General features: G+C 37.0%; 1 pseudogene; it reads left to right on the top strand.

The window, feature by feature from the left end:
• The first annotated feature begins 217 nt into the window (after positions 1-217).
• The window catches only part of LOC107569376 (minor histocompatibility antigen H13-like), a 40083-nt pseudogene continuing 27381 nt past the window's right edge, over positions 218-12919 (top strand).

Below are 12919 nucleotides of genomic sequence, written 5' to 3'. Positions count from 1 at the left end.
GGAGTCAAGGAAAAATATATATATATATAAATTTAAATTTTTTTTTTATTTTTTTTTATTTATATATAAAATGTAAAGTGCATTCACTGAGATATAATCCATGCTGCATCTTCCGATACATTAGGTGGCGGTATGCACCTGGTATGTCATGGTTGCAATCCGCCATAAAATTAACAAGAAGAAGAAGAAGAAGAAGCGCGCAGAACAGCGCCGCGGTAATGCTTCCTCCGGTCCATCGGGTGTCAGCACGCTTGTAAGTGTGTTTGTGTCCGAGCAGTGAAGAACACGGAGACTTCGCCGGGCAGAGATAGGAAACGTGGCCTTAAAAGAGACCCGAGCTCATCTCAATGAGAAGCACACTCAGTTGACAATCTCAGAATATCTATATATAAGGGTCACAGTATCTGAACGCGTGAAAACATGGCTGATGTGGAGCAAAGCGCAGCTGTGCCAGATGGCTCCAGTACCGGGTCGGATGCGGTGAACGGGACCGCGGGCCGCTTCGTGTCCGGCGCCGAGGGCACCGCGCTGGCGTACGGGAGCCTGCTGCTCATGGCCCTGCTGCCCATCTTCTTCGGAGCGCTCAGGTCCGTGGGCTGCTCCAAGAGCAAGGTAACGGACAGTTATTCAGACACAATCCAAATGAACGAATGTGCGAAGACGATGCACGTTAAAGTCAAGTCAAGTCACCTTTATTTATATTGCGCTTTTAACAATACAGATTGTGTCAAAGCAACTGAACAGCATTAATTAGGAAAATAGTGTGTTATTAATGCCAAGTCTTTTGGGACGTGACCTAAAGACAATGACGAGTTAATAATATTGAGAAGCGGTTCTTCTGCTACAGGTAACAACTCTTTTAATAATTTAGTGGGTACAGGATCTAATAGGCATGTTGTTGGTTTAGATGCAGTGATAAGTTTATTTACCTCTTCTTGTCCTATAGTTGTAAAGCACTGCAGTTTATCTTTTGGTGCGATGAATGAAGCTAAAGTATTATACGCTGTAGAATCTACATTTGTTATTGTATTTCTGATGTTATCTATTTTATCAGTGAAGAAATTCATAAAGTCATTACTATTAAACTGTGAGGGAATATTTAGATCGGGTGGCGTCTGGTTATTTGTTAATCTAGCCACTGTGCTAAATAAAAACCTAGGATTGTTTTGGTTATTTCGTTAAAGCCTCTTGAATATTTCAATCTTTAACTAATTACACAATCAACATTAACTGACGCTGTATGCAAACATAAATGCATTAGTATGGAGTCATTTGAAAAGTCTGAAGTGCTGCAGTTCAACGAGAACTTAACTTCTTGATTTGCCTTTGGTTTGAGAGTTGCAGGCCTGTTATAGTGCCATATGTTACCCAATACATGATCTGTTAAACTTTAATAATCGCATCCACTGATATGTTTTATGTCAATATTTACTCACCAGTGTAATTATGTAAATCCAACACCGTTTGGTTTCGCTGTGCTGTATTTCGTTCCCTCTGAGTCGCTATGATCGCTGTGCGAGAACAGACACACATCTTCCTTTCTGCTGCAGCGCTTGTTCGCAGGTTAAACAGTTACTATATGAAACGACCCGTGATGATCACCGTGGCCTCCTCTGACACTAACCTCATAACATCAGTGAGTGCTAGAAACAGGGTCATTCCTATCAACCCGACCAAAGCTCCCCTGCTCCAAGTCTAGATTTTGTCAGTATCTTTTTCTGAAGAAAGATAAACATGTATAGTGATGAAAATCAAAATATTAAATCTCATAGATAGATTTATCCACTATTTTGTAGAGGGGTCAAAATGAAATTTTTCACCAGAGAGATTGTGAATCAAATTTCAGGAGGGTAAAAATTACTTTAGAAAAACTGCAGCATATATATATATATAATTTTTTTTTTTTCCACAGGTTGTTCAAAATCTGTTAACTTCAGCAATCTTTGTTGCATTATGCCAGTGGTGACCATTCAAACATGGGGGGGAAAAGCACTTCAAGTTTTTTTTCTCCAAAGTTTGCATGCCTGTCACTCGAAATATTAAAGATAACTTCATGCCCTTCAAGAGTAAATTGTTGAGTTGTACACATGGTCAAAAACCAAATGTGGGTCACTTTGCATGCAGATGATACTTTTTTCTTTTAAAAAGGGATGTCTGAAGTACAAATAATGTTGAAACTACAAATGTATCTAATGTATCAAAACAGCTGCATTGAACAAACTTGTCTGAGTGCTATAAATATTATTTTTCCAGAGTTTGTATGCTTATAACTCGAGTAGTAACTATCATTTTAAATTCATGTTCTTAATACACTTTTTAAATTTAGTTTTCTTAATTTTTAAGGCCCAATATGGTTCAATCCCAGAGACACGAGGAGCGCGATGTGACTCAATGTCCAATTTATTGAATTTGACCCATATTCAGTAGTTGAAAACCCACTGCGATCTTTTGGCAGGGGCATGTGTGCGAAATGTTAAGCATGTTAAGGCCCCCAAAAGCTTCTAAAAGTCTGAAGAATAAAAAGCTCACTATGACCAAACATACAACTCCAGTTTGATCTCTAGTTGCCCAGATCTCAAGCCGATTGACAGGACACCTTATCTTAGGTCTTGGTAAAAGCCTAAATGGCCTTTAAAATAGTCATATGTGTGTTCATAGAGGTCAAAAGACCTCCATAGGAAACAAATGGAAAATGTATAACATTTTTCTTTGGTGGGGTAAAAGCTAAAATTCAGCTATGATACAGAAAAAAAGCACATGCAAAGTAGGTGCACACACTCTTGCTGAGGGCAGTTAGTGGCACTGACATCAGTGCATTCATTACATCAGCCCCCATGACCAAACATACAATTGCACTTTAATCTAACTCGATGCATTTAGAAGATATGAGATTCTTCCTGTTTCTTTTTTTTGGTTACTATTCTTTCTTTTTTTTTTTTATCTTTCAGAATGGTAACGCTGTTCAAGATATCCAAAATCTGTTATGTTACTGTAACGGAGCTAATTTTTTGCAATTTTTTTTAATCAATAATTGTATCTTTTTATGGTAACACTATTTAAGATAATCATTTTGCAATTTTACATCAGCTGTATCTTGACATCTCTCTTCTGGATTGCGAAAAAGTGTCAGTGACGAATGTCTTAATATCACAGAGGCTGCATTTATTTGATCATAATAACTATAGTAATAACAGTCATATTGTGAAATATTACCATGTAAAGGGTTTTCAGACTTCAGTTTCACATGATCGTTCAGAAATAATTCTAATATGTTGATTTGGTGTTCAAGAGACATTTTATTAACAATGTTGAAAACCATTCAAAAGTTTGGGGATATTTTTTTTTCTTTTAACAGAATTTAATACTTTAGCCAGGACACATTAAATGAATCAAAAGTGACAGTGAAGACATTAATATTGTTATAAAAGGTTTCGATTTCAAATAAAGGCACTTTTAAATTGTACCCTTTCACAATATTGTTGTTACAATACTGTTTTTTTAAGACTGATCTAAAGGGGATTGTGTGTCAAAATATTTTACACACAATATTAACCTTCAGAATTGGCTTTCTGTTTTTGAAATCACCCTTTAATTGTTATAATCATTACAACTTGGTTTCTTAATAATTAGAGATGCACCGATCGATCAGCCAGGGATCGGAATCGGCCGAATTTCCTCCTGATTGGCCCGGATCGGTGATCGGTCGGTCAGTCTCACTTCTTTCCGAATCGAGCCGATCCGTTTTGTTACCAGCGGCAGCGGCAATAACGTCAGCCGCGCATTCTCGCTCTCTTCTCTCCAACGACCCCTTCTCTCTCACAAACGTCTCATTCGCTCCGGTTAAATAGTGCTTGTATTGCGCATTATAGTCATTCCCGCAGATGCACCACCACTGATCTATATTGGTGGCGCGCACAATCCATGCTCGGTCTCAAACAGCTTGACTAACTGCGCTAAAACGTTCAAATACATACAAAATTGTCAAAATGCCCGTCTTGGCGAGTATCCAGTTAAACACAGTCAGTTTTGTAACGTTAAATAGTTGAGAAAGAGAACACATGTTTTGTAACAGTATATAGGGTCTGTGGATAAACTATTAAAGGGACCGCAGTCCAATATACCTGCTGCTGTCTGTCATGTTAATCAAAGAACAAAAGACAAAGAAAATCACTTTTTGCTCCTGACTGAATACGTTTTATAACTTTAATGGTAAGCATTATTCTGTATTTAAATTTTACAATGAAGACTACAGAATTGGAAAAATGTTATTTGAAACTGGATGTGTTATTTTACATTTGATTACTTTAATTTCTGTAGTATTTCTTACCTGAATAAAAACTTATTTAACCTGAAAAACTTAGTTTCATAGCTCTCTTTATTTTATTGCATTTATTTGTGCTGTTGTTTGCCCTTTTTTAAAATTTCTTCTTATTTTATTGCTGACTAGGGATGTAACGATGAACCGCAAGCCGGTTGAAAATCGATTCAAATATGTGACGATTCAAATCGGTTGAGATGCTAAACAAATCACGATTCATTTAGGGGTAGGAGTTTATATGAATGTGTCTCTGAGGGGAACTTACTAACTTTAGAAAAGTTTAGATGGTATTTCTTCTTTTCATCTTGCCTCTGTATAATGCATATTAAAGTTCATAAGTTCAGCGCTGCTTTGTTTACAGCAGAAACCAGGAAACACTTTAAGCGCCACCTGCTGGCAGAGAGTGGATCTGCATCTAATTCAGCTTTGCTGTTTCATGCAGATATTTTTATTTATAGTTTCACAAAACTGAAGTCAAACCATTCTGTTTTTGCTTCAAATTTCGAAATTATACAATCTAATTTAGTTTAAAAACTGTTCATGTTGCATGTATGCAGCATCTTTGTTTGGATCAAGATTAAAATGCAGTGGTTGCCTCTAAGTTTAAATGGAAAGAGCACAGACAACGCCTTATTTTGTTTATATGAAGATATTTATTTTATTTGTGTTATTTATTTGATTTGGGGCTTGTTTTAAAATTTCAATTTAGTTTTGTTATTTACATTTACAATTATATTTAAATTTAATTTAGCAGACGCTTTTATTCAAAGCGATTTACAAATGAGGACAATAGATGCAATCAAAACCAACAAAAGAGCAGTAATATGCAAGTGCTATATTAGTATATTATTATAGTGTTATATTTCAATTTCACAAAGAAATGGGCAGCATTTTGTCCAAGCAAAAATAGAAGGACACATTTATTTATAATTTGTCTTAAATCTCATTTTGTTAAAAAAAATTATAATAATCGTGAATCGAATCGAATCATGAAATCAAAATTGTGAATCGAATCGTGAGTTGAGTGAATAGTTACATCTCTATTGCTGACTTTTTATGTTTTTTTTTAATTTTTTTTTTAATGAAAATAAAACTTTGCATTGAAGAAAAGTAGATTTTTGTTTGTATATGCTGTCAATTATAGTTCTTAGAAGAAAAATAGGAATCGGCAAAAATCTGTATCGGCCAAGAAAATTGCAATCGGTGCATCTCTATTAATAATATTTCGCATAGGGATGCACGATATATCGGCCACCATATCGGTATCGGCCGATAAATGGTCATTTTTTCTGTTATCGGTATCGACCAAAATTTTCATATCGGTGCATCCCTAATTTCGCATGTTTCATATCCTATGTCATAGTACACAAGCTTATGGTGCACAAAGTAGACAGTGTGTGTGTATATATTGTGACCATAACCGTGTTTCTGTGTCTCTCTTTCAGAGTGCTTCAGATATGCCCGAGACCATCACAAGCAGAGATGCTGCTCGATTCCCCATCATTGCCAGCTGCACGCTCTTTGGCCTATATCTCTTTTTCAAGGTGACTTTGTGTGTGTGTGTGTGTGTCCCTTCAATCATAGTCACACTGTTACAAATTGCTTAATTTTGTGTTTAGGTTGAAGGTGTGTTATTCTCTGTGAAATGTAAATGATACAACCAGTATCTTGTTAGTTTGCAGTAAATGCAGTGTAATTCTTACTATTAACTACGATATTAACCTCAAACTCCTAATTTGCCTCTTATTAATAGTTAGTAAGGTAGTTGTTAAGTTTAGGTATGGGGTAGGATTAAGGAATCTAAAATATAGTCATGCAGAATAATCCATTAATATGTGCTCTATAATTACTAGTAATATGCATGCTAGTTAATTGGTCCTTAAAGGGTTAGTTCACCCCAAAATGAAAATTCTGTCATTAATTACTCGCCTTCATGTTGTTTCAAACCCGTAAGACCTTCGTTCATCTTCGGAACACAAATTAAAGGGGTCATATGATGCTTTTTTTAAAGATCATTATTTTGTGTATTTGGTGTAACAGAATATGTTGACATGCTTTAATGTTCAAAAAACACATTCTTTTTCAAATACCGTACATTATTGTAGGTCCTCTATGCCCCGCCTCTCTCAAACTCAAGTGCTTTTGCTTTCACCTAGAAACACACAGCGTCTCCCTGACATGGCTGCTTCAACACTTACTGAAACCACGCCGCCTTTCTTTACTGAACATTTGAGCGCATTATGCAAATATTTCCACATAGTGAGGTAGATATGTGGGGGCGTGTTGGAACGAGCCGTTTTAGGGGGGCGTGGGAGAGTCTTAACTTTTATAAAGAATATCTCTTTGGGTTTGTGACTTTAGCTTTGCAACTTCAGGGATCTGATCTATGCACAATCAGCTTGTAACACTCCAAAGAGAAAGGAAAACTTGAAATCGCATCATATGACCCCTTTAAGATATTTTTGATGGAGTCTGAGAGCTGTCTGACCCTGCATAGACAGCAACACAACTGAAATGTTCCCAAGTCCAGAAACGTAGCAAGGAGATCTGTAACATAATCCATGTGATATCAGGGGTTCAACCATAATTTTACGAAGCTACGAGAATAATTTTTGTGCGCAAAAGAAAAAAAATAACAACTTTATTCAACACTTCGTCTCCTCTGCATCACCCTGTAGTGCCATTTTGGAGAATATCAGCTGGAAGTAAACAACGTATGCTGTTCTGTGTCAGCTGCGTCACGGCGGATCTGTTTCCTACGTTGTTGTGATTTGATCTGAACGGAAACAGTGTATCTGTGTGACAGCACAGGTGACAAATTAACACAGTTTCACCGTAAAGTCAGCAAACCAATTAGGTCGCATTTTAAATGGACTGGACCATGGGGCTGGGTAAAAAAATATTAATTTCTTTATTTTAATCGATTCTCATTTTTACGAAATAATATCGATTCTTAAGTCCCAAAATTTGATTAGTCTAGCCTGTTTTCAGTTAATGAACAGAACATTGTAAGCACACCTCTCATCCAATAAATCACAGTAAGCTTTGTGCTTGCAGGGTTGCAAACTTGTCACCTTTCGGCAAAATTCGGGTTTTGAATTCAAAATGGGTCATTTGTGTGATACGTATAGATCCGGTGAGTTTTTAGAATTGTTTGGGGGAGGGTCTTTTTACAGTACCTGTAATACCAACTCAATCTTGTACCCGCTCTAATGGTACTTTTTTCAGTACCACCTCGGCTGAGCTTCCAAGCGAGCCGTACCATTACCAAAACGTGATGTGTAAACCCTGCTGATCACTGATTGGCCGGAGAGAATCGCCACTACCTGAACACTACACTGAACTTGTGACACGAGACACTAGACCCGCTAGATTAAATCAGCACAGCCAGCGAAGATCGAACGCAACTTTTTTTTTTTGAAAAAGCGCTCCTTTTTTAAACCACAAAATGGCTGTTTCGTGGTCTGTTGAGGAAGTACAGACGTTCCTCTCGTTGATAGCCGAAGAGCGGATCCAGCGAGAGCTTGATGGGATGATGTGGAATGAAAAAGTTTTTCAGGAGGTTGTGGCAGTAGACGAATTGTCTATAATACAGCCCACTCTAGAGCGGTACTAAACTGCAGTGGAAACGTTAACTGAGCCATGCCAAGCCGTGCTTTCAAAAACATTTGTGTGTTTTTATGTGTGTGCTCTGGTCTCAAATTCCTGAATGTCCCCGGTTACTGTCGTAACCTCAGTTCCCTGAGATCCTCGTTCCGAGGCATTGCGAGAATCACATGTGGGGACTCCTCCCCTTCTCCAAAATCCTGAAGTCTTATAGGATAACGCCAGTTTAACAAACTGGCCAATTGATGCTCAACTATGCAAATCGCATCCAAATACTGACCGTGGCAGGCAGTATAAATGCAGCGAGAACGGCAGTTGTGTCAGAATTGGAGACTGAATGCTGCATTACTGATCGAGCAACAAGCACGGCGATTTTCACAATGTCTCGTTCCAGCTCTCAGGGAACTGAGGTTACGACAGAGAGCAGTGAAGATCAGGGACCCGTTCTTTGTACGTTGCTTACTCGGTTAGCTGGATTTGATTGTTGATGATTTGGCATGATCTTGGATTATTTGGTTCTTTGAAGCTCATCCTGGACTTGCTGTCATAGCAACAGGTCCGTAAACTTAAACCTTCTCAGAAGCAGTTTATTTCATGTAAGAAGGATTAGATTGCATCTTTTTAAGTGGAATTAATATTTAAAATCTGTCCCAGCCACTGCTACTTTATTACAAGAGTACCCTACTAATCCAGGGACATTAATAATTTAAAATGATAATAATAATTAAAAAAATTGTATAATATTATAGTGTTGTGTAGTCTATAATACTATAGACGCAGCCAGTTTTACTCACTGAAAGATTTATTTGTGATAAAATCATTACTTTATAATTGTATTAGAGTCTTACACACATACAGTTAATCTGAGTCATGCATCAATTTGAGTGCTGACAGCTATTATGGGAGTGGATTGATGGAGCGCAGGAGATGCAGATAACTTTTTATTAATGCTGTCACATAACAAATCTGCTTCAAAGATAAAATTACATGAATTGCTAACTACAACATTGAAATAAAAACGTAATACCTGTACAAATACTAGAAATCGTGAATATAAATAATTGGGAGTCATGTAAAAAATAAAAATAAAAGTATTTATCTATTATTACATCTATTATAACATTTATGTAATTTTGTTCACTTGGCTGTTTCCTTTATAAAGGTCCAGAAATGTGTCAAGTTTTTCGTCAGGTGTCTTTAATTATATGACGTCATTATGTTGCTGTCTTGCCGCCAGCCAATCACTGCATTGCTGATCGTGGTTTCGAGTATCGATACATCTGCACTTTACGGGGAACACAAGAACGTGCAGTAATCTTAGACAACTTAATCCAGATATGTTAATCAGATCTGCAAATTCATTTGAAGAACCAAATTAGCCAGAGATCAGTTATCATGATTAAAAGATCAGGTATCTTTTAAATCATCTCAGATGTATTAAGCGAGGTACGAAGAATGGGCCCTAGGCCAGCAAGCTAAGGCTACATCAAACATGGGGTAGAACAACAGACATTACCAACCAATAGCAACGCTCACTAGGAAAGCTCGTAGCTGATAGGCACAAATTGGATACAGACTGGATCTGGTGGCTATGGTGACCTCGGAATAAGAAAGAAACGGACTAATATTAGCATAGATGCCATTCTTCTAGCGATGTAGCAAGTACATCGGGTATTATGGGAAGTGTTCCCGGTTCCAGTTGTCCTAATTATTGCAGCCTAACAATCCTTTAATGGATTTATTTTTATTTGAAATTATTTGAATATTAGAAATGTGTTAGTGTGTTGTGTGAGCCAGGTTAAAGAGATGGGTTTTTAATCTAGATTTAAACTGACAGAGTGTCTCTGCCTCCCGAACAATGTTAGGTAGGTTATTCCAGAGCTTGGGTGCTAAATAGGAAAAGGATCTGCCGCCCGCAGTTGATTTTGATATTCTAGGTATTATTAAATTGCTAGAGTTTTGAGAACGCAGTGGATGTGGAAGACTATAATGCAGTAAGAGCTCATTCAAATACTGAGGTGCTAAACCATTCAGGGCTTTATGAGTAATAAGCAATTTTTTTAAATCTATACGATGTTTAATAGGGAGCCAGTGCAGTGTTGACAGAACCGGGCTAATATGGTCATACTTCCTGGTTCTAGTAAGAACTGCTGGAGTTTGTTTATTAAGCGTGCAGAACAATCACCCAATAAAGCATTAAAATAATCTAATCTTGAGGTCATGAATTAAAATTTCTGCATTTGACATTGAGAGCATAGGTTGTAATTTAGATGTATTTTTGAGATAGAAAAATGCAGTTTTACAAATACTAGAAATGTGTCTTTCAAAGGAAAGATTGCTATCAAATAGTACACCTAGGTTCCTGACTGATGACGAAGAATTGACAGAGCAGCCATCAAGTCTTATGCCGAGTTTACACTGCATGATTTTAGCCCGATTTTTCACTCGCTGACAGGTTTTGTGAAATCGCAGACAAATGCTCCAAATCAGAGGCAAATCGGTGCTCGTTCACGCGAGTTACAATCACGCAGTGTGAATTATCAAAGATGCGATCTGAGGGAATTTGTCGACGCCCGCAATATATTTGGCATGCTAAATATCTGGACCTTTCGGCGATTCACAATCACGCTGTGTGCAATGATTTCTGACTGAAAACTACATCGGCGATGACCTACAGCCAATGAGAGACCAAGATACAGGGCAGAGGGAAGTTCGGGGAGGAGTTATAGACCAGAATATCAGTATTTTAATAGATGTATGAACAATTATATCATACAGAAAAAAGCACAAATATTTGCTTGACCAGCCACAATATCAAACTCTCTTTGCAGAAAACCCAATCCCTGTTCCCTGCATCTCCCTCCTTGCATAATGTTTTTCTTTTTCTCCTTGTAGCTGGAAATCAGATCAGACCATTTGAGGGCTATATATATATTTTTTTTTAATAATTCCAGTCTCGCTCGAGAACTCCGATCTGACGCACGCGGGTTCTCACGTTATTTCCTTATCACTTCTCGCGTGTGTTTTGTCGTGAAACGTAGTTTGCGGACCAGACAGAGCTGTCAGCGATTGTGAAGTCATGCAATGTGAATGTAATGTGGTGTTTTGTTTCATGTTCATGTTTTCCATGTCTTTTATTTTGTAATTGTTTCATGGTCCATGTTAGTGTCATGCTTCCCTTGCCTCATGTCTCTCTGCCTTGTGTATGTGTCATGTTCTGATTGGTAGTCTTAGTCATGTGTCTTGTTCCCCATTGATTTGTTCATGTCATGTGACCCTCCTTGTCTGCTATAAGTAGCCTTCATGTTCCCATTGTGCCTTTGTCGTGTATTGAATGTATTTAACCCACTGTTGGTGAGTCAAGTCTGCTTATGATATGTCTGTTCAAGTCAAGTCAAGTCTGTGTTTCTTGTTTGGATGTTTGGATATCACCTGTAAATAAACTGCACTTGGGTTCTCACTTACGCTCGCCTTCAGTGGATTGAAAGAAATATAGAGCTGAGTATCAACAGCATAACAGTGAAAGCTAACACCGTATTTCCTGATGATATCTCCCAAGGGTAACATGTAAAGCATGAAAAATAACGGCCCTAGTACTGAGCTTTGAGGTACTCCATACTAGGGATGGGCGATATGGGCTTAAAAATATATCACGATATTTCTGGTATTTATTACGATAACGATATCAAAGACAATAATTCAGGGAATCCGGTTTCTTTTAAGAAATGTATTATCATTCCTATTTTTATCCAAAATAGGGTGATCATTAACCTCCTGAGACACTGCATCCTCATATGAGGGTTTCAATATTCCTATGAAATATTATATATTATTATGAAAATCTTGTCAATTATTACTATCAATATTACACTTTTTCATTACATGTTGCCCAAAAAACACATTAATATGCAAATTCGATTTAGTTTATAGATACATTATATGTAATGAGAGAACCTGTTTGTCGCCATTTTACACATTTTGCATGAAGAAAAATGGTATATCAAATCAATCTGTTATAACATAGTTGAGAATTATCTTTATACAAAGTTTGGTTAAAAAAAATCCTAAAAACTAAAAATGTATTGGTGATTTTTAAAAAAATCTATTGTTCTGTCTATGCATGTTCAATCATGGGTTGTTGTTTTTTTTAAGAAACTGAGTCCAGATGTCCTCTACCAAGGATGTAGCATAACTTATGAATGAAATATGTTATTTTTTTTGTTTACATTTTTTTTAATGCTCTAAACAATGTAATGACATAAAATAAAAAAAATTTTCCTAAAATGTTTTGCTGGGTCTTAATGAGGTTAATGAGTTCACACGTAATGTAAAGACAGTTTAATTCATACTGGAAGCCGGAGGGCGCTCTTGCACAGAAACTCCACATATCCATAGCAGAAGAAATAATACTGATGATGCTCCAGGAACGTATCCAGTTATCGCTGAATAAAATGCACAACGGAGGTAGAGACATTTTAACTGATGAAACTTGATGAAAATAAACATACGACTGCACAAAATATATGGTTTATCTGTGTTCTTCAATCTTGGGTATTTTTATAAGGAAAGTATATTTACAATGCAATTTTAATCGACATGGCCTTTATCACTGTAGATAATACTATCATTCTGTAATATGAAACCACGTCTGGTCACAAAAAAGTATTTCAAACACTCGACTATGTCATTAAGTTAATTTGGAGAAAAAGCATGTCAATAAATTATATCTTTGTTGGACAACAGTTTTGTAAACGGGCTCATACACCTGCAAAACTGTATCGCACACGTGCTACTGTCGTACATTTATTCAGACCGATTTTTTGTGCACTGTACAGCCCTAACCAAACCAGTTACAGCTCGAGCTCCTCATTTAGCGATATAGGCTACTCCTCAATTTCACATCTGCTTTCCGTGATGTTGACGACTGCACAAAATATATGGTTTATCTGTGTTCTTCAATCTTGGGTATTTTTATAAGGAAAGTATATTTACAAT

Source organism: Sinocyclocheilus grahami, unplaced genomic scaffold, assembly GCF_001515645.1.
Source record: "Sinocyclocheilus grahami isolate Dianchi unplaced genomic scaffold, SAMN03320097.WGS_v1.1 scaffold1340.1, whole genome shotgun sequence".
In the NCBI taxonomy this organism is placed as follows: domain Eukaryota; kingdom Metazoa; phylum Chordata; class Actinopteri; order Cypriniformes; family Cyprinidae; genus Sinocyclocheilus; species Sinocyclocheilus grahami.
The sequence above is the reverse complement of the archived record's forward strand: the minus strand, read 5'-3'. Positions and strand labels throughout refer to the sequence as shown.